General features: G+C 51.6%; 1 protein-coding gene across 4 annotated transcripts in view; it reads right to left on the bottom strand.

The window, feature by feature from the left end:
• The window catches only part of DLGAP4 (DLG associated protein 4), a 341,768-nt gene that overhangs the window by 260,522 nt on the left and 53,870 nt on the right, over positions 1-27,376 (bottom strand). Inside the window, exon 1 of one of the 4 annotated variants that reach the window (XM_050917282.1) lies at positions 11,545-11,683. The exons of the other annotated variants lie outside the window; for them this stretch is intronic. The gene's annotated coding sequence lies outside the window, so the exon portion shown is untranslated. Of the gene's footprint in view, positions 1-11,544; positions 11,684-27,376 lie in introns of those variants that run through there. 4 annotated transcript variants of the gene reach the window in all.

A 27,376-nucleotide genomic window follows, 5' to 3' on the forward strand; every position in this document is an offset into this window, starting at 1 on the left:
GGACGTTTTCAGCAGGTTCCAGCTGATCAGTTTGAAACAGGGCAACAAGTCTCTTGGGCCAGTCACATTCCCTATCCAGACCTCTGCTTTCCCTCCTACCCTTTGGTGGTCTTGTCTGTTTAAATTGTAAGGTGTTCAGGACCGTCCCTGATGCCATGCCTTTGCATAGCAGGGCCCTGATATCAATTACTCTGTGCACTTGTAAGGTGAATCAGATGAAGTGCAATTCCACTGTCATCAGAAGAATTACTCCTGACTTCCTCAGGTCTGAGAGGAAAACCACGCTGCAAATCTTTACTCCTTTAACAAGGCAATATCCCAAACTGATTCAGTCACTGGGTCAGTGCTAAAAACTTCCCCACAAAGGCCATGGCTACACTCACACTTTACAGAGCTGCAACTTTTGCGCTCAGGGGTGTGAAAAAACACCCCCCTGAGCACTGCAAGATACAGCGCTGTAAAGCGTCAGTGTAATCAGGGCGGCAGCGCTGGGAGCGCGGCTCCCAGCGCTGCACGCTACACCCGTAAAGGATGTGGTTTACATGCAGCGCTGGAAGAGCTCTCTCCCAGTGCTGCCGCTCCGACTACACTCACACTTCAAAGCGCTGCCGCGGCAGCACTCCCGCAGCGCTGCTGGGGCAGCGCTTTGAAATTCCAAATGTAGCCATACCCTCAGCCACTCTACTTCCATTACACATTCCCCCCTCTTGCATTCATACACTGTTTATGTGAACATCAGCTCTTCAGGGCAGGGGCTTGCCCTCTACCTTAGGCCAAAGCCCCTAGCAGCCTGTCGACACAGACAGACTACAGCTGACTGAACCTCGGAAATTCCCTTCCGCAGGACATTCTGAAATTAAAAACAAAAGTTCTGTTTCAGAACAAAACAGAGACCTTTCACAATGTCCTGCAGTAGGGGAGTCCAAAACACTTCACTGCAAAACACTGACATGTTTTGTTTTGAAAATGTCATAATGAAATTTCACCAGACAGGCTGACTGAGAGCCGGGAGCTCTGGCTCCGCGGTAGCCCACCTGAAGAGCTACTCAGGAGCCAGGAGTTTGAGAGCTGGGTCTCCAGGGCTCCCCGACTCACAGGATGTCTGTAGCCTGTTTCTCAGGAGTCAGAGAGCCCAGGCAGCAGATGCCTGGGACCCAGGAAGCTTGGCTTGGTGGCACCCCACCAGGTGGGCAAGCTGGCAGGAAATCCTATGGAAATTCGTTGAAATTGACACTTTTCTGCTGAACTTTTTATTTTTGATGATGTGGTGTTTTCCAGTAGAAAAAATGTTCCATCATCAACATTAATGGAGCACGCACCTACCAGAAATGGCACACATCTACATGGAAAAATCCCAAATCAAATCCCCCATCCCAAAGGACACTAATAACATCTGAGTCCTCAACCGGATCTTTTCAGTGATTTAGGATCTTAAATCAGCCTGCTTTGTTTCATTTGGTTACAAAAGCTTTAGTCTCCAAACTGGTCAGCTATTTTCTCCTCTGACAATGCTAAGGTACCTCTGCAAATCTTTGCAAACACAGAAAACGAGCCTCTTCTTTCTCTCCACTCCTATTGCAGGGCAGGGGAGTCTCTCCATATTTACCTCTGGATCCAAACTAATAGCAGAGAACAGTTTATTCAACTACCGAGAATGTGCCCCTGAGCAATTCCATGCCACAGACACAGGGGGTGCTGGAAAAGTGATGAGATGGATGGGATTTCTATTGCTTGATGAATGCCATTCTCTTTTCTCTTTTCAGTTAATTTTAGTCAGAGGTTTCTCACAGAATGAGAAAGAGAGAGAACATCACCATTATGCAGCCACAGAAACATTTATCTCAATAGGGCAGCAATTCCGGTTGCAGTCCTAAACTGCCTGGGCAAAAGCAAAGTGCAGCATGGGACTGTGGCAGTGTTAGGATCTGCAGGAGACAGAGAGTAACTAGGCCTCAATTTAGCACTCCTTGGTTTTGCTATCTTTTTCAAGGGAGGTAAAACTGAGGCTCTGAGCATCCATAGCCCTAAAGATCCTGCAGCCATTTCCATGAGCCAGAGAGAATGTGTGCTGAGGTTTTCAGCCTCAAAGTTAGGCTCCTACATCCTTATTTAGACACTTAAATACATGGCCTAGTTTTCAGAAGCGCTGAGCGCCCTGCAGTTCCTGGGCTGCATTTACACCACAAGTGAAGGTGGAATTTGGTCCATCATCACCAGGGGAAAGGCCAATGCCATACTTTGCAGCTCCCACTATGGACCCCTTGGGATGCCACCTGATATGCTGAGATATCACTGAGTCTACCTGTTCTGCTAGCATGGGCCGCCTTTAACCTGTCTTGCTAAGCCAGGCTATTAAAGCCTTCTCTGACACACACACAGGCAAGGTGACACCCAGCTGCAGATCAGCTCTGGGAAGACTCAGCAGAAGGGACTTGCTCCAGCACTCCGATGTCCACCTCCCTTGCAGTGCAGACCCAAAGGTATATTATGAAATCTGCCTCCTCCCTCAATGTGGAGGAAGGTATGCACCCCCTCCCCATTAGAAATTACAGAAACTGGGTTATCTTATAAACAAAACAAAAGTCATTAACTACAAAAACCAGATGTTAAGTGGTTCAAGGGATAGCAAGCAGAACAAAGCAGATTACTAAACAAATGAAACAAAACACACAAACTAAGCTCGACACACTAGATAGGTAAGATACAAATTAGCAAAGTCTCATCCTGAAAGATAAACAGGCTGGCAGATTCTTAAGGCACAGGTGGCCTTGGCTTTCTCAAGTTTTCATACACAGGCTGAAGATCTTAGCCTGGGACCATCGCTGCTCACAGTTCAGTCTTTGTTCCTCCAGTGTTTTCAGGTGCTGTAGGGAGAGTGAGGCCCCCTCATGTTGTCACTGTCCCTCTTTTATATCTTTCCCCAACTTGCTGGAAAGCTTTTTTTGCTGTGACCTGAGTCAAACAGTTCCCATTGTGTCGAGCTATCTCTGAGAGGTTTCTATTGCACACAGTTGCTGGGGTAATCCTTATGCTTGTATGCATTGTCTTCAATAAGCCACTAACATTGTCTGGCTTCATCCAACGTAGCACATTTGAAATACAGAGACATGGTCAATATTCCCAGCTTCAGATACCAAAATGATACATGCATACAAATTGGATAAATACATTCAGTAAATTATAACCTTTCCAATGACATCTACCAAGACCCATCTTGCATAAAGTATATCTTAGTTATACCATAAAGAATATGAGGTGTAACGTCACAGATACATCTACACTAGAGCTGGCAGGTGTAAAGTCCAGCTGGGAGGACATTCCTGCTCTAGCTCTGATTAAGTTAGCATGCTAAAAATAGCAGTGCAGCTATGGGATGGGAAGGGCTAGCAGGGATGGGAGGGGCAAGCCAGCATGTTATTGCCCAGCACACTAACCTACTGCATCATTAGCCTTGTAAAAGGCTTGGTCTGGACAAGGATAAAAGGGCCAAGCAGTCAGACACGTCCACCCACTTGGCCTTGCTCACATCCCCTTACATGTGAGCAGGATGCTGCATGGGTAGTCCAGTGGGGTGCAAGGGCTGGTGCTTTGTGGCTGAGTGGCCAGTGGTTGTCTCCACCTCAGTCCTAGGAGACCCTTCCTGATTTCACACCACAGCTTTGGAACCACCTCTCTGCGGGCAGCCCCCGAAGCAGCCCGGGCACATTACTGAATCAGCTCTGCACAGCCTCCAGCCTAGCTGACGCAGCTAATAAAGTTCCTATCCCTAAAATACCGAGTCTTAGGCCCAAACCTGCCTTGTTAGCATGAGGGATGGAAGAAGGGGTGGGGCCCCACCCCAACCCTGTGCACCCCAGCAGGAATCCAACCTAGCACTCCAGGGGATGCTGGGAAGAGGGCTTCATTACTGCTGCCACCAGCGCTCCATGGCTCCAGTGGAGGAGGATTCAGAGAGGCTTCCTATCCCCAGTTTGCATGCTGCTATTGGCAACAGGGGCTAGCCAGACCACAAGCACTAATAAGGTGTGCCCTTCCCCCCCACCCATGCCCATCCCACCCAGCTCTGCAGCAGCAGGATGCTTGTAGGGCCACACTGTGGCTGACAACACACTCTTCCCCAGCCCATGGCACACGTGGATTGCTCCAGGGTGTTCATTAAAAGCTCAAAGTCTCTCAGGGCACAACACGAGGTTCTCGTTTCAACTGGATGCAGGAAATGCAATGAGGCACCAGGCAAATGCAGCAGTTTTTCCCGTGGGCTCATTCAAATCCCACTGCATCACACAGAGAACCAGTCTGGGGCTCTCATTCTGGTGAATTTGGCAAGGGGCGGCAGAGTGGTCTGACTTGGTGGCAGGACACCTGGGTTTTAGTCAAGGCTCGCTCAGTGTGATGCCTTGGGCAAGTTCCTTAAATATTCAGTTTGGTGTGATGTGCAGGCATCTAACGGGGCCTCAGTTTCCCCAGAGGACTGATACAATCTACCCACATTTGTAACATGTTTTCAGCCCCTCCAATGAAAGGTGTCTGGTACATATACACTATCACTATCTGTCTGGCCCTTCACCCCAGATTTGGTGTGACTGGCTACCCTCGCTCAGGGAAGAGAGACCTGGAGCTGTTGTAGCATGATGCCAGACATGGCTACAAAGCCTTTTCTCTCTGGAGAAACTTGCAGGAACCCCACAGTAGAAACACCGAGGAGAGGAAACGGGACCAAGAGCTCATTATGGCCCCTGCCTCCCGCTCCGTTACCTAGCTCTGGCTGCTCCTCTATCCCTCTGCAAACACCTCATCGTTTATAGCATAAGAGCCTTCTCCTCCTCTGCAGGAGCTCCCTGCCTCACCTCTCCTCCTCATTTCCGACCTAACCGAACAGATCTCTCATCGCCCTGGCCTGTACTTCTTAGCCTCTGTCTCTCTCTGCTCCCCTTCATTATTAACTCAGCGAGTGCAAGATTGACACTCACTCGGCCTAGTGTCTGAGTGAGGAGGCCCTGAGCCTGAACATAGTTAGGTGCACTTGTGGCACCTTAGAGACTAACAAATTTATTTGAGCATAAGCTTTTGTGGGCTACAGCCCACTTCTTCGGATATATGTTCCATTCGATGCATTGAGGAGATATATATAAACACATACAGAGAGCATGAAAAGGTGGGAGTTGCCTTACCAACTTTGAGAGGCCAATTAAGTAAGGAAAAAAAATTTTGAACTAACACGGCTGCTACTCTGAAACTTGTCATAGTTAGGTGCTTATCTCCCACTGACATCAACAGGAATCAGCCACCAAAATACCCCTGAGGATCCAGGCCTGAGAGCCTGGCTGCAGACTCTGGCCAAGCAGGAGGAGCAGCAGAGCCCTGAGCCAGCCCTGCTCCGGGTGCAGTTAGTTATATCTTCCCTAATTAGGATGCAGCTTGCTCCCCACTTATGCCAGGAGATGTGTGCTGGCTGGTGCATGGGGGGAGTTGCCCTTGCTTTGCATAGAGTTGCCAGGCATCTGTTTTTTGACCAGAATGCCCCACTGAAAAGGGACCCCGGTGGCTCTGGTTGACACAGCCGACTGGAAAATTAAAAGTCCAGTTGGTGGCGCAGTGGGGGCCTGGGGCTAAGGCACACCCCAACCCCCTCCCCAGCCCAGAGCCCACTCCTGAACCCCAAGCCCCTCATCCCTGGCCCCACCTCAGAGCCTACACCCCCAGCCAGAGCCCTCACCCCCCTCCTGCATTCCTACCCCAGCCCGGTGAACGTGAGTGAGAGTGGGGGGAAGTGAGAGACAGAGGGAGGGGGGACGGAGTGAGTGGGGGTGGGGCCTCAGGGAAGGGGCGGGGCAGGGCAGGGATGTTCTGTTTTGTGCGATTAGAAATTTGGCAACCCTAGCTCTGCCCATTTCCTTGGTGGGGGTGACTGTCAGGTGCCCAACTCCTCCCCCACCCCTTCTGGAGCACCAGCTGCCATCTGCACAGATGTAACTGGGGAGCAGAACAAGCTTTATCCCTCACTTCCCTCCTGTGCAGCCACATTAGGGCTCACCCCAAAACTATGTCCCACACGGCAGCCCGCCTGCCGCCCAGCCACAGATCAGGGACTCCCAAGCACCTACCAGCATGGGGGGTGCTGGCAGTCAGGGACCCCCCTCTCAGCACCTAGCCTGTGCCATCACTTCACCACACATGGAGCTGAGCTGCCAAAGGGTGAGCTTGTGCTGTGACCAAGGGAACGCTACAGGGAGAGCACCTAAGGGAGGCTGCCAATTTCCCACGGACAACGAGTCTCCGTCACTGTGTGCCTATGACTGCGGATGGAGCAGGCAGGTGGAGGTGGCTTTAAGCCCTCCGTGCACGCCCTATTGTCTGGGGCTGCACAAGGGCTGTCCTGGCTCCTGCTGAAATAGACACACACACACACACACACGTTACTTCACCCGGCCCCCTCCGTGCTCTGAGAGCTACAGTTCAGCGTATTACATGTCTCTAATGCACCCCTTATGCTTGGGCTGACAGCAGGGTTGGCTGCCCAGGGGTTACTCTTAGGAGGGCATTTCTGCCCATTTCAAGGCCCCTTTAGGCTGCCAGAGCAGTATCAGAGCCTTGCTGTAATGGAGAATTAAACCCAGTGCTTGGAAGAAGAGACAGACGCCTGTATGTATCTGTACATATAGCATGAAGGCCTAAGGCCAGGAAAGCCCAAAACAGACCACTCCATCGCATCTTCCCTCCCCCACCTCCTGCCGTTCACAGGAACCACAGAACCAGTGTGCAGGCACTTAGGAGCTCAGGTTTTCCCCTTTGCTAATCTTTTAAGCCCCACAATGTAATAGTCACCTAAAGTCCCGGGAGACAATTCTTTCCCTGTGGCGCCTACTAGTGAGACAAGAGGGAGGGGTAACGAGACTCGTGGGCTCTATTTCCTGGAGCTGACCACAAAGCCATGATCCCACGTCAATCCCATTCCTTTGCCCGGCTCTGTTTGGTGCACCCTACAGGCTGGCTCTTTTTGTTTTCTTCTCTGCCAGAGCACCAGTAGGATCGACGTTGTTAGCAGGAATGCACACAGCTCTGGGGAGAGCGTTTGCTAATCAGCAGCCGCTGCAGAAAGAGCCATCAATCTCCAGGGGAGCCGCTCTCAGGAGTGGTCCTGGGGATCTCTGGACCAGTTCTGCTCCTAGTCCCTAGCTCTGCAGTGTGAGCCTCTCTCTAGGGTCAGACACCCTGGAAGGGCCAGGGTACTGGCTGGTTACTGCAGGGGAGGAAGGTCTTCTGTCTGCCCTGCTCCACTAGCCCTCCTCTCACACATGGAGCAGCTCCCCTGAAGTCAATGAGGTGCAGATCAGAGGTGGGGGAAGGCAGCAGAGTCGCAGGTTGGGTGGCAGCTTAGAATTGGGGGAAAAGATCAAGCCCTGTGAGTGTCCTGCTCTCTTAGTTTCCCTGTCCCCGCACCTGCTTCCCCTTTGTTTCCCTCTGCTGCTTGCAGCTGTTCAGTGAGTCACTCAAGAACAGAAAGTGACCACGAATGTGGCTTTATTCCCCTCTCTCCCCTTAGCTACTGCTGGCATGTGGCATTGCAGGATGAAGGGGAGGTAGCATCCTACGTGCTGGTTTTGTCCACAAGAGCCAGTGGGCAGCTCTGGCTCTCTTGCAAGGCTGAGAGCCTCATGCCAGGACATTTGGCACCTGGCTCCCAGTTTCCATGCAGCTCGCGGCTCTCCAGTCAGCAGCATGGGGGCTTGGCGTGAACCAGTGACATGATTCACCTTCCAATTTGCAAGGGCCTTTGCCTGCCAAAAAAAAAAAAGCCACCCCACCCCATCCGAGGGCTGTAAGGGCAGCCAGACAGATGAGGACTCAGGGAGGCTGAGGGAGTAGCAGGGAGAGGGGAAGGGCTGGTCAAACAGATTCATTTGCTGAAGTTTTTTTAAAACGGGAAAAATATAGTCAAATAAAGTGAAAGCGACAGCTCCAATTTCTGCATTAATGAATAAATGAAACACGTCCCAAGAGGATAATTAAATGCTTTGAACCAAATATGTGTCAACTAAATAATAAAAAAAAGCCAGAAACAAATCAAGCAACTGCAATTAAGCGGAAGAGACATGTGTGTGATTACGGGGGGGAGGGGGAGAAGACGGAGACTACCGGCAAGCAGAGGCTTTGCTGCGAGTTACCCTAGCCCCCTGCAGGGCCCGTGCTCCGCACTCTCCAACCATTATGCTGCATGCTGAGGTTGGTAACTAGGGTAGCTAGAGAAGAGCCTCCTTGTCCCATAGTACCTGCATTTTGTTCCCATCCTCGAGGTACCAGAAGTACCAGTCAATTCCAAGCCACTGGGTGGAATTAAAAACCCTGGGAGGAAAATCTGGTTGTTCCCCCTAACTTAACCCTACCCCCTCATATTTTCTTTCCCTCACCTCTGTCCTCAGTACAGGGGCTTGAGCATGGGTCTGAGAGATGAACAGCCATGAACTACCCTGCAGTCTCCCAGTCAGCTAATGGATATTCCCAGGTAACATTCCCCCCCATCCCCTTGTTCCAGATCTGCAGCAGTCAGCAGTGTCCCCCGCACATGCATTGTGCTTTACATTTCTCTGCCCTGCGTGTAGGGACAGCCACCACTTTCTCACTGCTGTAGCAGCCTGTTCCAAAGGAGAGCAGCACACTGTGTTCAATCTTATGAAGACTTGACTTTTGTTCTTTCTTGTGGATTTCCCTTTGTTTAAAATAAAAGTTATTTTCAACTGAAGAGAGACAGCTTTTGCTCCTGACCTATGGAAAGCATGACAAATGCGGCATAGCACCATCAGGGACCACACAGTATCGAACAGGAAGCAGGCTCAAACAAGACTTGGGGACAGACAAGAGTTTAAGAATTCTCCCAGTCAAACCCTAAATTTGGTCTCATCCATTCTGTTGCTGATGGCACAGTTAGACGGTTACTATTCTATTCTACACAGGTTCTTCTCCACCCTCAACACCATCCCACCCGAGCGTCTTCAAGCATATCAGTTGCAGGTGGTTCATTCTTTCGTGTCCTCTCCCAATAGAGGACTGGTTTGGCAGGATGTCTTGGGGTCTCGGTCCACATCACTCTGGATTTACATCACAGGTCCAAGAAGCAGGCCTGGACCTCGGAGTGGAAGATGGTGAGGTTTGTGATAGTGCTTAGGCCTGGTTCCTTAGTCACAGACACCCAAAACTCTATTCTTTGGGACCCATCTCCCTCAGCTACATAACAAAAATCTTTCTGAAGGACCTTCCCGCACTTTCAATGTCACAGTTGGCAGGCAAAAAAAGAAAAAGGAACCATCCAATACATTAACACTACACTAAAAGACACACACACACCCTGTTAATCATTTTAAAACACACTGTGGGACTACAAATAAGTCCTTTTACTGGCACAGGCGGTGGGCAAAAAAAAAGTAATTCCGTCCAAAATGCCACAGATTCTTGTGCAGAGAGAGCTCAAGAAAATGTGATGAGAGGTTACAACTGCTGAAAAAGCAATTTGCTGTCAAGGATGCAGATATAAAGTGTTCTCTGCTTTTTGGGATGAAGTAATTGGGCATCTCACCTGCATACAAGGCAGAGTCTTGTTCAGTGCTGCCAACTCTCGCGATTTTATCACAAGTCTTGCTATTTTTACTGCTCATCTTAAAACCCAAGCCCCCAGAGATGAGAATCTCAGCTTTTATTAAAAAGAGTAAGTTTCTAGCCCACATGTTTGCAGAGAAAAACCTGAAAATGTGATTCACGTCCACCCTGAAGGCACAGCAACCATATAGGCAAACAAAAAAACCCACCATATATTTTAAAAAAGATCTCATGATTTCTGAAGCAATAACGATTTTTGGAATACTTGGGGCTGGCTGGAGCTGGTTTTGCCACATGGCAGGTGGTTAATTTGGGGGCTTTGAGTCTGTTTTATAGATGTAATTTTTCTTCCCCTTTATTTCCTTTGCTAGCCCTTGGAAAAGCACGACTAATGCATGTTCCTTATCAAGCTCTGTAAGGCCTATTGATCACATCATGTAACACTGCGCCTCTGTATGGATCTCATAGGCTCCAAGACATAATATGTTGTTACTGGGCTTCCTTGTACAGTTCCCCAGGCTTTGTTCTACATTATAGGAGCGATTGCACTGATCCTTGGGAAACGAAGGAAAACGCAAGCAACAAGGCTGAGTGGGCTGCAACATTAGACAGACAGGCTTGCGGGGCCTCTCGTAATAACCCCACTAGAGGATGTTGTGACCAACTGTCTCCCACACCCAGTCGCCATCTCAGTCCCCCAGATACAGGTCTAACGTGCGTGTCTCTGTTTGGTAATCTGAGGGTGCAACTCTGCTGGTGGATGGTGGTACTACAGTGGTTCATAACCACTCTCTACCAGGACCCACCTCCACATCACCAGGGGCCTCACCCCATTTAGCAACATGGGAGGGGCAGAGTGCTCAGGACCCCTGGACCCTCCTGCCCAGCAGAAAGCAGTCTGTGTATATAGAGAAGCCAGCACATCCTGCTCCTCCCCTCGGGGAAGAGTTGGCCTGACTGGGATTTCACACAGCCCCTTGGCAGGCCATGGGTATTCATGGGGCGGGAAGGCAGGGACCTTGGTAACCAGCCAACAGTGTGTGCAAAGGTTCAGAATTTGAACTCTGGACCCCTGGCTTCCACCATGCTACCACATGCTGAGCACAGACCCCACTGCTCCCTGTGGTCTGCTCCACCAGGAAACAGATGGCCACCCCCCAGGGCACAGCCGCCAGGAACACAGAGCCCTGCACCAGCACAACCACCTCTCACTCATCACACCTTTCGAGGTGCAGCCCTCTAGGCCTCATCCCACCATGGCCAGCAAGCCATCTTGTTCATGCAGCCAAGCCGTATACCCTGCTGGGGGCTGTCCTGGTGCAGACAGCCTAGCGACTGTGTGTGGAGCAGAGACAGGCCCCAACATGCAGGATTACTGCAGCCTTCCTGGCTTCGCACATCCTACAGCAGATCCCTTCACAAGTAGGTCTAGCCCCTGGACACACCAAGGACATCTGCTCTCTCCTCTTTGACCCATACATACTCCTCTTTTCCTGATCCACCCCCCCGCACCAATGCAACAACGGTTTATATAGGTCCATCGTCTTCAGAGCAGCACTTCAGCTGGCATTTCCTGGCATTTTAACCCAGTGCTTTTGCCTGCCGGTTTCCTAGGCAATGCCCTGAGGGTGCTGGTTGGGTTGTGCTTCGGTTCAGTCCCTCACCACTCCTTGCTATGCTAAGGACAAGAGACAGCAGGAGGATGGCATGGGGGTGGGGGGGAGTTGCATTTGGTTCCTTTCCAGTTGTGGAGGAAGGGAGAATAACCAGCAATCACTTTAACCCTCTTCCTCGAAGAGAAGCCATCCAGGTGCTGGAAACACCTGGGTCAGTGGCACCGTTTGTCTGCTTCGGTTTGTGCTGCTGTACTGGGGATCACACTCCCCAGCTGGCTGTGCATGCTGTGCCCCCAACTGACAGGAATCCCAGGCATCACTCACAGAGGGTGCCTACCTCATACAAGAGTCCCACTCTTGTTCACAGCCTGCAGGTTCTGCATGTCCACATGGTCACCGCGTGGGGTCCTCAGTGTGGGCGGAGGCGGGTGAGCAAGACACTGACTGTCACAACTGGGCCAGCTGCTCTCCTCGAGCTGGAGAGGATGGAAACACGAGTGAGAAGGGTCATAAAGCAAACCCAGCATGGGAGGTGTAGCTGCACCCATCACCCCAGGGCCCTCTCTGCCCCCATCATATTCCCAACGTCTCCTCCACCCCACATGAGGAAGGGTGGTCTCCACCCGCTCTCACCCATCCCCAGACTCCTTCTGCCCCACATGGGCAGTTGTCTGTCTCCCCCTTCTCTCACCCCCAGAACTCTCACCATTTCTTAAGGGAGCAAATTCATTCTGTTATAATCTCTGCCCCACACTGGGTCCTCATGTGACAGCCCTCCACTGAATCTCAGGCTGCTCTCACCCATAGTCCACCCTTCCAAAATGTCTGCACAGGCACTTGGTGTCACTGAGCAGGTACCTAGTGTGTTTGCTCACATCTGGGGAGGATGAAAGGGACACAGGTCTGATTTAACTACCCTGGGGGGCTGTGGGCTGCCAGGCTAACTGTGACAGATAACCACTCCTCCGGATACCACTTGTGGCATGGCCTGCCCAGTAAACTGCCCTCTACTCCCCTGGCTAGCTCTTGTCAGACACCCCTCCCAAGCAGAACGCTTTAAACTGAGACACACCTGTGAGGGTCTCATTGATTAAATCTCTTACAGCAGATCAGTTAGACTTTGGCCTCTCAATTCCAACACTGGTTTCCCAGAGCCCTCCTTCTAGGGTGAGGAGGGGGAATTTAAGCTAGCTATGACCATCACTCATCAATTCTGAGCTGGCCCCTTTTAACTCTGTCTTTTCCCCTTGCAAACTGTCTACCCCACTCTCTCTCCTCCTCTGTCTCCCAGGAGGCTTCTCTTTAATCTCCAGGCCAGGGCTGATTTAGCCACATGACCTTCTTGCTATGGAGCACTGATTTTCCCCACCTGGGGAGGAGACCTGATTGAGCCACAGGTGGGGCAGGGCCCATCACCCCTTAAAGAGGCCAGCCATCTTCTGACGCTTCTCTTTGCCTCCCAGCTGGTGTCTAGCCCCACAAATTTAGCCCTTGCTCTTAGAATCAAAGTGCCTTCTTTGCCACCTCCTCCTTTGCCTAAGTAGCAAGAAGTGATGAGAAGCAGGAGAGCTTCCCTTCGTGGGATGGTTGGCTGACACAGCAGCTCCTCGTACTCCATCACAAAGGCTAAGGCTCCCCTGGCCCGCATGCCCCTGGTGTTTTATGAAGTGCTGGGAGAGCATTTACAGCTAGGTCCCCACAATACGGGGAGGCGTTCTAAGCTCCCCAGGGCACAGGCAGAGCCTGAGACCAAGGCAAGGAGCAACATGTTCAGCCTGAGTCTAGGCTCCTAAACCCCAGCTTCTCCAAGGAGAAACCTCACTGCCCCACTGTGGCAAACCCCAGTCTCCTCTCACACCCCATCTCGCCAGCTCTCTGTAATCTCCTCCCAGGACTGTGCTTGCCCTCTTATTATTATGCACTGTTTGTAGTGAGATACAATCCGGAGGCCTCAAGCATGGTAGGAAGCACTGTACAGATGCCCACTGAGAAACTGTCCCTGCCCCAAAGAACTTACAGGCTAAACAGACTGTCCTACAACCCCAAATCCCATCCTCTTCATCAGCCCCAGGCCTCCTTCTCTTGGGACCATCACCTACAGGGCTTCAGCTTGGCCAGCAGCACTAGAAGAAACTAACGGCTCTCGTTCTCCGGATAAATACTAATTCCTCATGCGCAAGGCAAGGTCACCGGGGCCCCATCCAACTCTGGTTCAGTGGAGTTACTCCCACTTTGGCTGAAACCGACCCCCTTCCTTATTTGCCTGTGAAGTTCCCAGGCCCCTAAATGATACTGTATGAATCCTCCTGGGAATAAGAGTGAGGAGATTAGCACCCTGGAAGGAGTAAGAGGGGTTCCAAAAAGATCTCAAATATGCCCCCACCTCAGAGAGTGCATGGGAGATGGACACAAAACACTATCAGCCCCATTCCACTTCCACTGGCCCTCCCACCTCAGGCTATGAATTCCCATTTACTTCTTTCCTATGCATTCAAAGAGCTTCTTATACCACGCCCACATTAGAAAGAGCAAACTACATAGACACAGACCTGCCCTGCTGCAATTTAATCTGCGCTGAGTTTTCTAGACCAAATGTTGAAAATGGGGTGGGAGCAGCCAATCATAGCTAATCTAGACCCAGCCTCTTCCAGCATGCGTCGCTGTGGGGAGTAGTGCAGGAGCACTGCAGGGCCGCCCAGAGGGGGGGGGAAGAGGAGCAATTTGCCCCAGGCCCCGGGCTCTGCAGGGGCCCCCACGAGTTTTTTGGGGCCCCTGGAGCAGGGTCCTTCACTCGCTCCAGGGGGCCCGGAAAACTCTTGCGGGGCCGGGCCCTGGAGCTTCTTCCGCTCCCGGTCTTTGCCAGCGGGGGGGTCCTTCCGCTCCAGGGCGGAAGAACCCCCCACCAGTGAATTACCGCCAAAGCGGGACCGGCCGCTGAAGTGCAACCCAGTCTTCGGCGGTAATTCGGCGGTGGGGGGCCCTTCCGTTCCGGGACCCACTGCCGAAGTGCCCCGAAGACCTGCAGCGGGGGCCCCCTGCCGCCAAACAGGGTCAGCTCTAGACATTTCACCGTGCAGGGGGCGCCCTGCCGCTTGCCGGTCCTGCGGCTCCAGTAGACCTCCCGCAGGCATGCCTGCGGGAGGTCCACCGGAGCCGGCTGCTGCCGACGGCCTCAGGCCCCCGGAATCCTCTGGGCGGCCCTGGAGCACTGGCTGGGGTGGATTTGTCTTCTGAGGTGAAGAAGCACCAGTAGCTCCTGGCACATGTAAGATGCCTCTTTTTAAGTACCCATCCTGCTCCTGGAGCCTCTGGTGAATCCACTGGAATGGTAAAGAGACTGGATCCCCATTCAGTGTGTTCTGTGCAGCCTCAGCATTTCACAGTGGAACGCTCAAAGCCCAGCACGGAAGCGGGGTGTCTTTTCTGTCAGAGCATCGCCTTGGAACAAGGAGCACAGGATAAGAAGGGCTGGTTCCGAGATCGCCTCTTTTATTCCACAAGGGATGCTTGTCCTGTTGACCACCCCTGCCTCCAAGTCACCTAGCACGTCTACCCTAGGACAATGCTGCCTTTATACTGCTCTTTCCCCACCAAGGGCCCCATCGCTCCCCCCAAAGTCAGTGACAAGCTTCCACTATCTCCCACGGGAACAGGACTTTCCCGTTTCCACCAGCCTGCACCCTGAGCCAACAACAGACACACTCATCAGCTGTCACTTAGGGGTTGATCCTGCAGGCGCATGGCGGGCCTGATCCCTTGTGAGTCAAGAGCTCTTAGCATCATGCAGGACTGGGCCTTGAAGGGCAGACTGCCTCTGGGTTACATACGTGTAAATCATAGAAGATTAGGGTTGGAAGAGACCTCAGGAGGTCATCTAATCCAATCCCCTGCTCAAAGCCGGACCAACCCCAACTAAATCATCCCAGCCAGGGCTTTGTCAAACTGGGCCTTAAAAACCTCTAAGGATGGAGATTCCACCACCTCCCTAGGTAACCCATTCCAGTGCTTCACCACCCTCCTAGTGAAATAGTTTTTCCTAATATCCAACCTAGGCCTTCCCCACTGCAACTTGAGACCATTGCTCCTTGTTCTGTCATCTGCCACCACCAAGAACAGCCGAGCTCCTTCCTCTTTGGAACCCCTCCTTCAGGTAGTTGAAGGCAGCTATCAAATCCCCCCTCATTCTTCTCTTCTGCAGACTAAGGGTATGTCTACACTTCACACATTACAGCGAGGCCGCAACAGTGCTGTGATGTAGGCAGTGTAGTCACGCTTTATCGCCAGGGGAGAGCTCTCCCGGCGATAAAAAATAACCACTCCAAATGAGGGGTGGTAGCTTTATCGCCAGGAGCACAGCTTCCGGGGATAAAGCGCTTTCTATACTGGTGCTTTTTAGCGCCAAAACTTTTGTCACTCAAGGGAGTATTTTTTCACATCCTTGAACAACTAAAGTTTTAGCACTGAAAGTGGCAGTGTAGACAGCCTAAATAAGCCCAGTTCCCTCAGCCTCTCCTCATAAGTCATGTGCCCCAGTCCCCTACTCATTTTTGTTGCCCTCTGCTGGACTCTCTCAATTAGTCAGCCCCTTAGCCCAAGCCCCTTAGCCCGAGTCAACTGGCCCAGGCCAGCCATGGGTATCTAACTGCAGTGTAGACATGTGCTTAGTTTCTGTTTTCAGGCCTGTAGCTTAGGACTTGGTGCTCCAGAGAAAACCAGGCCTGAAAAACCTCAGAACTGACCTTCCTCCCCACTGTCTGACGGCTCTAAATAAGGTGTTGCCTCTGGATCTGCCCCAGTGAGGGGCGCAGGATGGAGGACACAGGATAACTTCACAGCTTGGACTATGATACAGGCTGCTCCTTTACCAAACACAGGCTGAACTAGATTCCACATCATATGGTCGGGGAAGTCAGGCTGGAATTTTCCCAGCATGGTCCTCACCAGCAAAACACCTGAACTGGGTCCAGGCATCACGCAAACGTAACCTGTCTGGCACATGCAGGAGGAGGACAAGAGCTAGTGCTCAACGGTGGGGCCTTCCTGGGAAGGAAATGAGTGATCTTCCGGAATGCTGTGTTATTTGGTGAAGTTGCCAGGCCCAGCGGACTCCGTGGTGCCAATCTTTCTTTCTCATTCCAGTGATGAATGGAAGATCCTGCAGCTTGGGCATGTAACTGAGGAAAGAATATTTGTAAAGCAGGAGACAGCTGGATTCCAACAGGGAGGCCCAGGAAGCAGATGAAAGAGAATCACTGGCAATGGATGAGAAAATGGCACTGTCATAAGGTGCCCCCCCACCTGGAGTACTCTCCTGTGGCAGGCTGGGGCACACCACGTGTGCTAGCCTCAGTATCCCTCCTTCAGAGTCCCCAAAAATAGTCCAGTCTTTTGAATACAAATGGCTTTTGTGGGGTAATTTATTACAAAAGAAAGCCCTGGGCACATAAACCGTAACAAAAGAAGTGCCACAACTATAGTTCAGACAATAAAACAATTAGAGCCCAGGTTCTCCCTGCCCCCATCTCTGGTACGACTCCGGCACCCCTTGGCCTGTCCTGCCTCTCTGGTACACATCTTGCACCCCTCACACACACACACCCGGTATGACTCCAGCGCCCCTTGGCCTGTCCTGCCTCTCTGGTGTATATCTGTCACCCCTCACACACGCACCCCTGGTATGACTCCAGCGCCCCTTGGCCTGTCCTGCCTCTCTGGTACGCATCTGGCACCCCTCACACACTCACACCCGGTATGACTCCAGTGCCTCTTGGCCTGTCCTGCCTCTCTGGTACACATCTGGAACCCCTCACACACACACACACCCGGTATGACTGCAGTGCCTCTTGGCCTGTCCTGCCTCTCTGGTACACATCTGGAACCCCTCACACACACACACACCCGGTATGACTCCAGCGCCCCTTGGCCTGTCCTGCCTCTCTGGTACGCATCTGGCACCCCTCACACACTCACACCCGGTATGACTCCAGTGCCTCTTGGCCTGTCCTGCCTCTCTGGTACACATCTGGAACCCCTCACACACACACACACCCGGTATGACTCCAGCGCCCCTTGGCCTGTCCTGCCTCTCTGGTACGCATCTGGCACCCCTCACACACTCACACCCGGTATGACTCCAGTGCCTCTTGGCCTGTCCTGCCTCTCTGGTACACATCTGGAACCCCTCACACACACACACACCCGGTATGACTGCAGTGCCTCTTGGCCTGTCCTGCCTCTCTGGTACACATCTGGAACCCCTCACACACACACACACCCGGTATGACTGCAGTGCCTCTTGGCCTGTCCTGCCTCTCTGGTACACATCTGGAACCCCTCACACACACACACACCCGGTATGACTCCAGCGCCCCTTGACCTGTCCTGCCTCTCTGGTACACATCTGGCACCCCTCACACACACACCCAGTATGACTCCAGAGCGTCTTGGCCTGCCCTGCCTCTCTGGTATGGATCTGGCACCCCTCACTCCCACCCCCTCATATGACTCCAGCACTCCTTGCCTCACTCCACCTCTCCGGTATGGGTATGGCTCCGGCACCCCTCGACCCCCCGCCTCCGGTATGGCTCCAGTACCCGTCAACCCCACCCCACCTCTCCAGTATGGCTCTGGCACCCCTCAACTCCACCCCACCTGTCTGGTCTGTGGACCGGATTTGTGCGCTGCCTGTTTCCAAGCCCACCCTTGGGCATTACACTACATTATAAACCTAATTTTACAATGGCTGGATCCAGGTCTCACAGCCATGCTAACGCGTCCACGCTGAACTGCACAGACCTTCTGACTTGGGTCTGCAGCTTGACCTGCATCTACACTGCAAAATGACCGGGTTTGGACCAAAGTTGCAGTGGGCTTGGACTCAAACCTGAATCAGAGCCCAGGCTTAGGGTTTGTCTATGCTGCAAAAGAAACCCCCAAACCAATCCCCCTCTCCTCCCCTGCAGCAGCGAATTTCAGAGCCCAGGTCAACTACAGGGTTAGAAATAGCAGTGTAGGGTAGGCCCTTCCTCCCATGATGGGTTTTAGACCCTCGGCTCCAGCCCAAGTGGGAACGTCTACACTGCTATTTTTAGCTCCATTCTGTGAACCTGAGTCAGCTGACCCAGGCTTTGAGATGTTTTCCCATGGGGTTGTCGTGTTTGATTTATGTATTTATTTATTTGCAGTGTAGGCGTACCAATAGCATACAGTGTAGACATCCCCACAGTTGAGTTGGTCAAAAAATGGGGAAATAATTGAGTGAACAAATATGCTCAGAGACCCTGGTGGAGGCCGGCATGGAGTCAGAGCCTTGAGGCGGTTATCCTGTGGGAACAACACCACTGTATCCCAATGAATGGCTTTGTGCAATGACAGAGCGATGTGGCATTACCCCAACAGCTGGGGAATTCAGCATGACCTGGTCAGAACACACAGTCGTGGTGTCACAATGCACATGGCTGAGCAGGGCTTCTACCTGCATTATGGATAGAGTATGTATTATTAATCATAAGAACACACTGCAATTGTATAGCTCTTGCCGTCCAAGGTCCTCAGAGCACTTTGTATAAGCCAAGTCTGACAAATCCCCCTGTAGGGTAGGTAAGTACCACCTCCGTGTTACAGCTGGGGAAACTGAGGCACAGATAGGCAACGTGACTTACCTACAGTCTCTCAGTGAACCAGCGGAAGAGCTGTGAAATGGAACGCAGGATCCTAAATCTCATGTTCCTCTTTAAACCACTAACCCACAGTGTTTCTCTGGTTGGTACCCTATAAACTAACCCTATTTGTCTCTGGACAGGCCCAACAAAGTGAGAACTGCCCCACAGTGCTGCGGATAGGGACTTGCTGAGAATGAGGGAAGACGGTTAGATAAAACAAGCTTTGACCTAAGTTTAGGCCAAGATTTAGTGCAGTCCAGTTTCAACCTAAACTCAGTACCAGATGATCCCCTTTCCTCCTATATTTCTGTCCCCCTGCTTTCATCTGGGCAGGAAACTGATGTTCCTTCCAAACCCCAATGAGAGAGGCTATGAAAGGAGAAGAAATCAATGCTTTGAAGAGGACACGCCATCTCATCACACTGCATAAGTGGAATCCCAGCCTGTGACGAAAGAATGGCAGCGAGCTACAGGCCTTTCTAAGAAGCTGTCCCTGCTTCACAAGCATGATCCAGGTAAGGCTTCCAAGTGATGGTCATGCCTCAAACGTGTCACAGCCCTATCCCAGGCAGGAGTTTGCAACAGGCCCTCAAACCATTCAGCCTTCGCTGAAACAGCCTCACCTTTCCTGTGTCTCACAAATGGTCATTTCCAGACTGCAGATCTGAACTGGATCAAACACCTAACTCCCCTCTGCCCTCCCAAAAGCTCCTCTATCGCAACAGAAGCTAAACTAGGAAGGTGTTGGGCCTGCAAGGCCCTGTGCATGAGTGTTAGGGTTACTTAGCATTTCCAGAAGAATGGTGTCTGGGTAGGAGGAACTCTGAAGTGACACAGCTGCTGGTTAGCGTCAAGCTCTGTGCAGGAGGATCCACGGCCCAGAGAACCAGTGCCAGGACTCAGACTCTGAGCTACTGAGTGCAGCAGAAACCATGCGTGTTGGATCACTAGTGCCAGGAGTCCATGCCACAGCACTAGGACCTGGATTTGGATTCGCAGAGTCCGAGTGCCGCATGATCCACACATTGGAGTGCTCATGCCAGGATCCTCTCACTAGCACTCCTTACTCAAGCAAATCTCCCATTGATTTCAAGTGGCATTTTGCCCATGTAAGGAATCCAGCATCAATTCCCCCCCAGTCTCAGTGCAGTGTGATCCACCCAGCAGGACGCGACGTGCTGGGATTCAGCCCACCAGCCAGCCTCCTAATGCAGTAGCAGCCGCTTCAGGAGAGACAGTTTGTGCTTAGTCTGATCAGCTGCTTGCTCGTCGCTGTAGCGGATGTTTGATTGTGCCTTCCACCAGGCAGCTAGTTTGATTGTGCCTGCCACCAGGCAGCTAACTGCTTACACAGCAAGCTGCAGTGCCTGAGCATGCCCATTGCAGCACTCCATCAATTAACGGCCAGCACTCGCAGAGAGACAGGAAGTGAGAAGGGGGATGGCAACATGGGCAGCGCCAGAGAGGAACACGACAAAGATCTAAAACAGTGGTATGGTCAATTGGGGAAAAACACAGCAGGTCAGATCCTGCTTTCATCCACACTAGTATAAATCCAGAGTAGCCCTACTGAAGTCATTGGAACTGCTCCTGGTTGTGCCAGTGTAACCCAGAACAGAATTTGGCCCCCTAGGTCTCCAGCTGCTACTGGGCTGGAGTGGGTGGCAAGAGCTGATCCCATGCTGCTAGCCCAGCATCCCCTGCTGCCTATAGGAAGGCTGTGCCACATGAAGCCCCTGCTGCTGGAGTCTCCTTGGCTTGTGGATCACACCCAGACCTTGGTGGTCACTTTCCCTGGAGCGGGGGCGGGGGGGAGGAATGCTGAGGAGATGCTGGGAATTGCCGCAGGAGTTGCAATTGGGTCAGGATTTCAGGATCAAGTCAGGCCTAGATACGCCAGGGATGGGAGCACAAAGATTAGAGCAGATGAATTAGATCAGATGATGCTAGACTGGACTGAGCAGGCAGGAAGGCACGCTAGCCTAGGCTCGATGGGACTAGATTAGAGGAGGAAGAGAGTTAGACAGGGTTAAACAGCTAAAGCAGGCAAGGGCAGACCAAGGATTTGCCATGCTGGGATTTGGCTCGGCAGGATTTTCTCCTAACCAGGCTGGATCTGCCTCCTCTCTTGCTCAGCATCCTCCCAACAAAACTACTTGGCAATTAAGACCCAGCATGAGAAGACCTAGGCAGGGCAGGGCACATCAGAAATGCAATGAACGGAACGGGGAGATTGGCTTAGAAAGAAAAGAGCTGCAACTAAAAACATCAAGATCACCAGCAAGAGCCAAAGGTCTCCCTGGGCAGAGGGAATCTGATCTTCCCTCCCCTCAGGCCAAGCCAGAAAGATCTTGTCTCTGTCAGGCAACTAGAAACCAACGTGTAAAATGCAGGAGGGAGAGGGGCACTGAAGCCCCCAAAATGTAGCTGTGGGCTAAGCTCGGATTTGCAAAGAGGCATAAGGGAGGTGCCCAAATCCCATTGAAACGCCGTGGGCCTTGGGCACCTAACTTCCCCAGCTTAAAGGCCCTCTCCTTAGCACATCAAACCAAGCACTGCACTCGGCAGCATGGCAAGCCAGGGAGCTGCATCCAGCAATCGAAGGGGGGATGCATCTTTCCTTCCTCAGCCTCCTCTCAATCCCCTCTTGCTCACCTCCTGCACATTCCCCTCCTCCAGCCCAGCAGCTATTGTGGAAGCCGTACAAATGAAGACCCCAACACCACCAAGTGCAACGCTCCCTCAACCCCCCTTGAAGTCAAGGGGAGATGAAAGAGCTCAGCAGTTCACAGTCTGGGGACTATATTACGGTCCCACTGTCTGGGACATGAGTGTTCAGAACATCCCAATTATTATGAGATCAAGGTCCCTGGTCAAATCCAGGCCTTACTGCAAATGCAGGGGAAATTTCCTTTCCACTGACACCTGACGTAACTTTCATCTCCCATTGGCCCAGGGAGAGTTCAGGTCTGATGGCTCATATTCCTCGGTATTATTTTCTTTCTCCAGTGGAAAGATGAACACACCTGATTGTACTTTTTCCTCAGGGCTCTGGGGACATTGCAAACCATGACAGCAAACATGGTGGGGATTCTCTGTGTCGTAGACCCTGGGAGGGAAGTACAGCTTTCAGGGAAGATAGAAACAAACAAAGGGCATGCTCTTCACTGGACTTTTTATTTGCTCTTGATAGATCACCTGTTGATGGACAAGGACTTACTTTCCCACTGATATTTGGGTCTAAACCAGACAGAATATTTTAGGTTCCCATGAGAAAGCTGGCACAGCAGAATTCCTTTAAGCTAAACCACATTTGCAACAGAGCTCTTTAGGGCAGGGACTCACTTTTTGCTCTGTGTTTGCAGGGCACCTGCCCAATGGATTCCTGCTCCAGCTGGATTCCGACTCCTAGACGCTATGTTAATTAGATAGATAGATAGATAGATGTTCCTGCAGAAATAAGTTAATGTATAGATACTGATGCATTCTACTAATTGATTTCACCCTTGAACATCAAATATAATTCTAGCAAATCAACCAACATGCATTTCTCTGTTTGCCTGTATGTTACCGGCAGGTGGATCATTAACATGATCATCATTACTAAGGTCTATCAGCAAATCTGAATCCTTCTTTCACATCCAAAGGGAAAACTACCTTTCATGGCATATGGTGCAGCCTTCAACTTCTAACAGTCCAGGAGGCATTCAAGTCCAGCTGTTCGTATGTTCAGAATGCCCAAATTAGACACACAGATAGATCAGTGGGAGAGAGAATGAGCTGGAAACATGTGGATGAGGAGGAATGCTGCAAAGCAGCTGTTGTGAGAGCGCGCTGTGGGTTCCTGCCATTATTTGGATGTTTTACCAGACTGTTCTCTCCATCTGCTGAACCCGTCAAGTTTATTTTAGTACTTTGTTCAGATTAACTCTTCCTCTTCCACTTGCAGCTAATGGGAGCACTGGGCTGAAGCAATCACAATCCATCTACTGAGGAACCTCGGAATGACAGGGGTGGTGTTCAAACCCAAGGAGACATTGGGGGTTTGCCGTTGAGGAAACCATTTTAATGGTGAACCCAACTGCAGCCCGCTCCTCGAAAACCCCCACCTCAACTGTTTGAAATTCCAAATCATGAACAGAAAAGGAGGCCAGATCCTCATCTGGTGTAAACCAACGCTGACCTCAATGAGCTCTGCTGATTTGCACCCTACCCATTACAAATGGGCGTAGTTTAAATCCAAGTCATTTAAAAGCAATTTCTCCTTCACCTACCTGCCTAATTAGTCATACTGGGAAAAAATGGTTTTAGGCAAATGTTACCTTTTTGTGAAATGTCTGAAATACTGGCATTTTTTTTTTCATCCTTGCAACGACTAGTGACCTCCCCCTGCAAAGCGTTTTCCACTCTCGGGATGTCAGGGACATGCCAAATACACTTTCAGACAAGGCTTCCCACCTGCGAATTTCTGACAGGGAGGGCACAGCCTCCCCGACTAGCCCAAAGATCTGATGGAGCGAGCAGAGAGGTCTGAGAGATAAAGCAACCTGAGCTCTGTTCCCACCACTTGGGTTTAATAGAAGTTTCTACTTATATGCCTCACATTACTGGGAAACTGAAACATGGAGAGGCTAAATGACTTGGGCGAAGGACTAGGCAACAGCAGATATAAATTCTAATCCTGGGACAAATGTCTAGGCCTCCAAAATTTGTCAGAACCCTGCCCCACCTTCCCTCTTCCAAGATTTCCAGGTGCAGAATCCCAGGAAACAAATTGTCAATACATTTGTGTACAAATTTCCATGCAGAATCTTTCTCACTGATCTTACCTGCCTTTACTTACCAAGCCAAGATTCAAGGCATCCCCACCCGTAACAAGGCAAACCCCAGGGAACGTGACTTCCTGCTGGTTTAGGCACTACTGTTGTTAGCACCCGCAGCAGGAGAAACAGATGCTTGAGGACCTAACCTTGGGTCCTGGCAGGTAAAAGTCCAGTTAAACTTTCCCTTTAGGGCAGCTATGGGAAGAGTGCTAGGAGAGGTAGACTTTGCACTCCTTTAGCAAATCAAATTGCATGGTGTTGACCAGGGATAGAGGGTGCTCATATAGAATATCAGGGTTGGAAGGGGCCTCAGGAGGTCATCTAGTCCAACCCTTGCTCAAAGCAGGACCAATCCCCAGACAGATTTTTGCCCCAGATCCCTAAATGGCCCCCTCAAGGACTGAACTCACAACCCTGGGTTTAGCAGGCCAATGCTTAAACCACTGAGCTATCCCTCCCCCTCAGTCATAATTCTGATCCCATTTTTCTGGCACTGCACTTCACCCTTCATGTTCCAGAATGAGAGGGGGGCCACATGGGGTTAAATTCCACTGTGCCCCACCAGCACACCTCTACTCAGCCCTACCTAGACATCATGCATTTTGGCGGAGAGGCCAAATGCTAATCTAATGCCAGTGTGAAACCGCAGTGACTCCACTGAAGCTGATGGAGTCCCACAAAGGTGAGAGGAGAATTTGGCCCTATGTAGCCATGCTGAATGGTCCTGTAAACTCCCTTACTACATCTGTGTATCATACCCCTGTCCAGAAAGAACCACCCTCTCCCAGAGGTAAAACAGCCTCCGCACGGGTTCAGCCCCGGGCTTTTCTGCGCTGCTGCATGTTGTCTCTCAATCATGACCTTGCTGGGGGACAAATCCTCTTGGGGTGTGAAAGGATTTCATCCAGTCAAGGCCTTCCCAACACTGGGACAGATTCCGATCTTACTTACACTAGTGTAAATCTAGGGTAACTTCAGATCCACTTCAATGAGCCTACTCTCGATTTACACCGCTGTGTCTGAGATCATTGTCTGGACACGTATTGTACCATGTGCCACTCCCCTCTTTGTGATTCCATTTTAATTAGTCCCTGTCACTGTAGCCCCATGACAATGTGACCTCCTCTAGAGAAACAGGGTCTGCCTTCTGTATTCATTTAAATGTGAGCTTCCCCACAAAGCTCTCTCTCCAACCTCGTCGATCCATCCCATGGATCATTGTCCTTCAAGAGGCACTGATATTCAAACAGGAGATCCCCTTCCTTCCTGCTCATTCAGCGAAGAGTCCTGCCCATGCCTCCGCAGGACTCTCCCTCCCTCAACACTGTTGCACCGAGCCACCATGCTCCGGAGAAAGGGAGAGGGAGGCTCATAGTCTAATGTACCCAGTCTATCATGCCAGCCCCAGCTTATGGAGATAACGACTTCCACCTCTGGCCAGTATCTGGCAATTGCTGGTTTGCCTTTTCAGTCCCTCTTCTTGTCAGTCTCCCACCATCTCTTGCCCTTAATTGCTGCTGATTCAATCAAGGTGCTGTAGGCATGAACCACATGCCATCAGTTATCTGCACTGGCTCACCAGAGATGACCTTGGTCAGTTCAAGGACAATTGCTCTCCTTCTCCTCTAAAGGTTTAAATCCCTGTAGGGAGAGACACAGTATGAATGGGGGAAAGGGTCACTTCCCCAAAACCCAGCACTGGTCCCTGCAGCTTCCCTCGCTACACCTTGGTGTCAGCTATGCTGGCTCTACGGAGTGCACCTGAGCCCAGAGCAGCCTCTTCTGCAGCTCTAATTTATACCCTGTGGCAAGACTGCCTGCTAACAGGCTTGCTCTGCAGCAATGCCACATGGAAGAGAGTGGATGCTCAATCAGGGAGGAGAAAAAATCCATTCCAAGGAGGCCTCTGCAAAATGTCACTCTAAGACTGACCCAAGTGAACCGTGCTGTGTATCAAACAGGTAGAGATTTCCTGAATCTGTGCTCTCCGGAAGGGGAAAAATAGGAGAAAAACCCAACACTATCTGGCCTGGACTCTGGGCAGGGCTAAGCAGTACCTTGTGACTGGGCTCTTCTCTTTTGAAATTGGGGCACTTTCTTCCCCCAGCGGCAATTCATTCTAGAATCCAGGGCTGTTGGAAACAAACCCAGACAGCTGGTGCTTTGTCTGTGCACCCTCAGTGCAGAGACAGCAACAGAAACATCCCGATGGGCAAGTCCCAAGACAGCCTAGAGTTTCCTTCTGTAAACAAAGCCCTCATGAGCCCAAGCCCAGGATGTGAACCGGGTGATTGGAAGCTCACAGCCTCAGGGGAGTAAATGGCCCCAGGCAGGATTTCGATAGCCCCCTGGCTGGAGAGATGGGCTATCTTGGCACTAAGAGCCTGGCAGGAAGAGAATGCATGCTCTTTGTCAATGGTCAATGCCCCAAGCCCAGAGTCATGGTGTGGAGTTACTGTCGCTGTCCCCTTGGAGTGCATGAGGCCGGGCATGGACACCTGAACCAGGAAGGGAACTTGCATCCTTTCATTTCATCACCGAGAATCACAAACCCAGTGAGAGAGAGGAAGAAGGGAATAAGCTGCGACCTCTGCTGTTCTTCCCTCAGCTGTTAGAATAAGGCACATCAGGGGGGCCGGGAGGGTCCAGCAAAACAGGAATCGCTGGTGGAGGGCAAAGAACAGACCATATGGCTGAGCAGACAGCTTCATATACAGGGCTCAGAGAGGTTTCTACCTTCACGCCATCACCAGGAACCTGGAGGGAGAGTTTGTCACAGTGATGACCCGGGCTTATCCCTGCTCCCTGCCACAACACGCTGGCCTTCGTGGCTGATGCACCCTGGAGCTTTGGGTCCCCTGATGTTTGGAGGGAACTTGCATCTGGTTGGCAGCAGCTGCCAGCACCAGAGGCATGGTAAGCTCCCTGTCGGCCACACAGCTGCCTGGCAGCAGCTCAGCTGGCTCCTCCACCATGCTGTCCATTCGGCCTCCGGACACAAGAGGGGACAGCTGGGTGGAGAAGGCTCAGCTGCAAGCAGCTGGCACAGTGGAGGCAGATGAGGAGGAGGGCCGATGGGTGGGACAGAATGGAAGGGCCCTGGGGAACAAACAAGGGGAACAGCCCAGTCCCCACAAACCCTCAGCAATAGAACGGAGGGAAGAAAAGGCAGCCCACAGACCAGTGACAGAGATCTGCTGTGGGGAGAGGAAGGCAGGGCCAATCCACCCACAGAGGAGGGAAGAAAGGGAGAGCTCTACTGAGGGGAGACAGCAAGGGGCCCCGCCAGGTGCGGGAGATGGGGGATGAGAGCCTGGGTACCTGAAGGTGCTGAAGAGAAGATCTGGGAGAGGCCCATGGAAGGTGACGGAATACAAACAACGTATGCAGAGGAGAGGGCTCCTCATTAGCATTTGGGGGCGGGGCTTGTACGTTCATTGTAGGTAGGGCACTGGAATGTACGTTCATTGTAGGTCGGGCACTGGCTTACGACTTCAGAGACTTGGCTTCTAGCCCCAGCTCTGCCACTATCCTGCTGGGCGAGCTGCGGCAAGTCTCTGGTCACCTCCATTGCCCATGCATACCATGGGGATAACAGCCCTGCCCTACTTCCCCGGGGCCCTGGGAAGCACTCCAATTCTATGGTAATGGGGCGTCTCATCACTAGATTCTCATGCCACAGAGG

This window comes from Gopherus flavomarginatus, chromosome 11, assembly GCF_025201925.1.
Source record: "Gopherus flavomarginatus isolate rGopFla2 chromosome 11, rGopFla2.mat.asm, whole genome shotgun sequence".
NCBI classification, from domain to species: domain Eukaryota; kingdom Metazoa; phylum Chordata; order Testudines; family Testudinidae; genus Gopherus; species Gopherus flavomarginatus.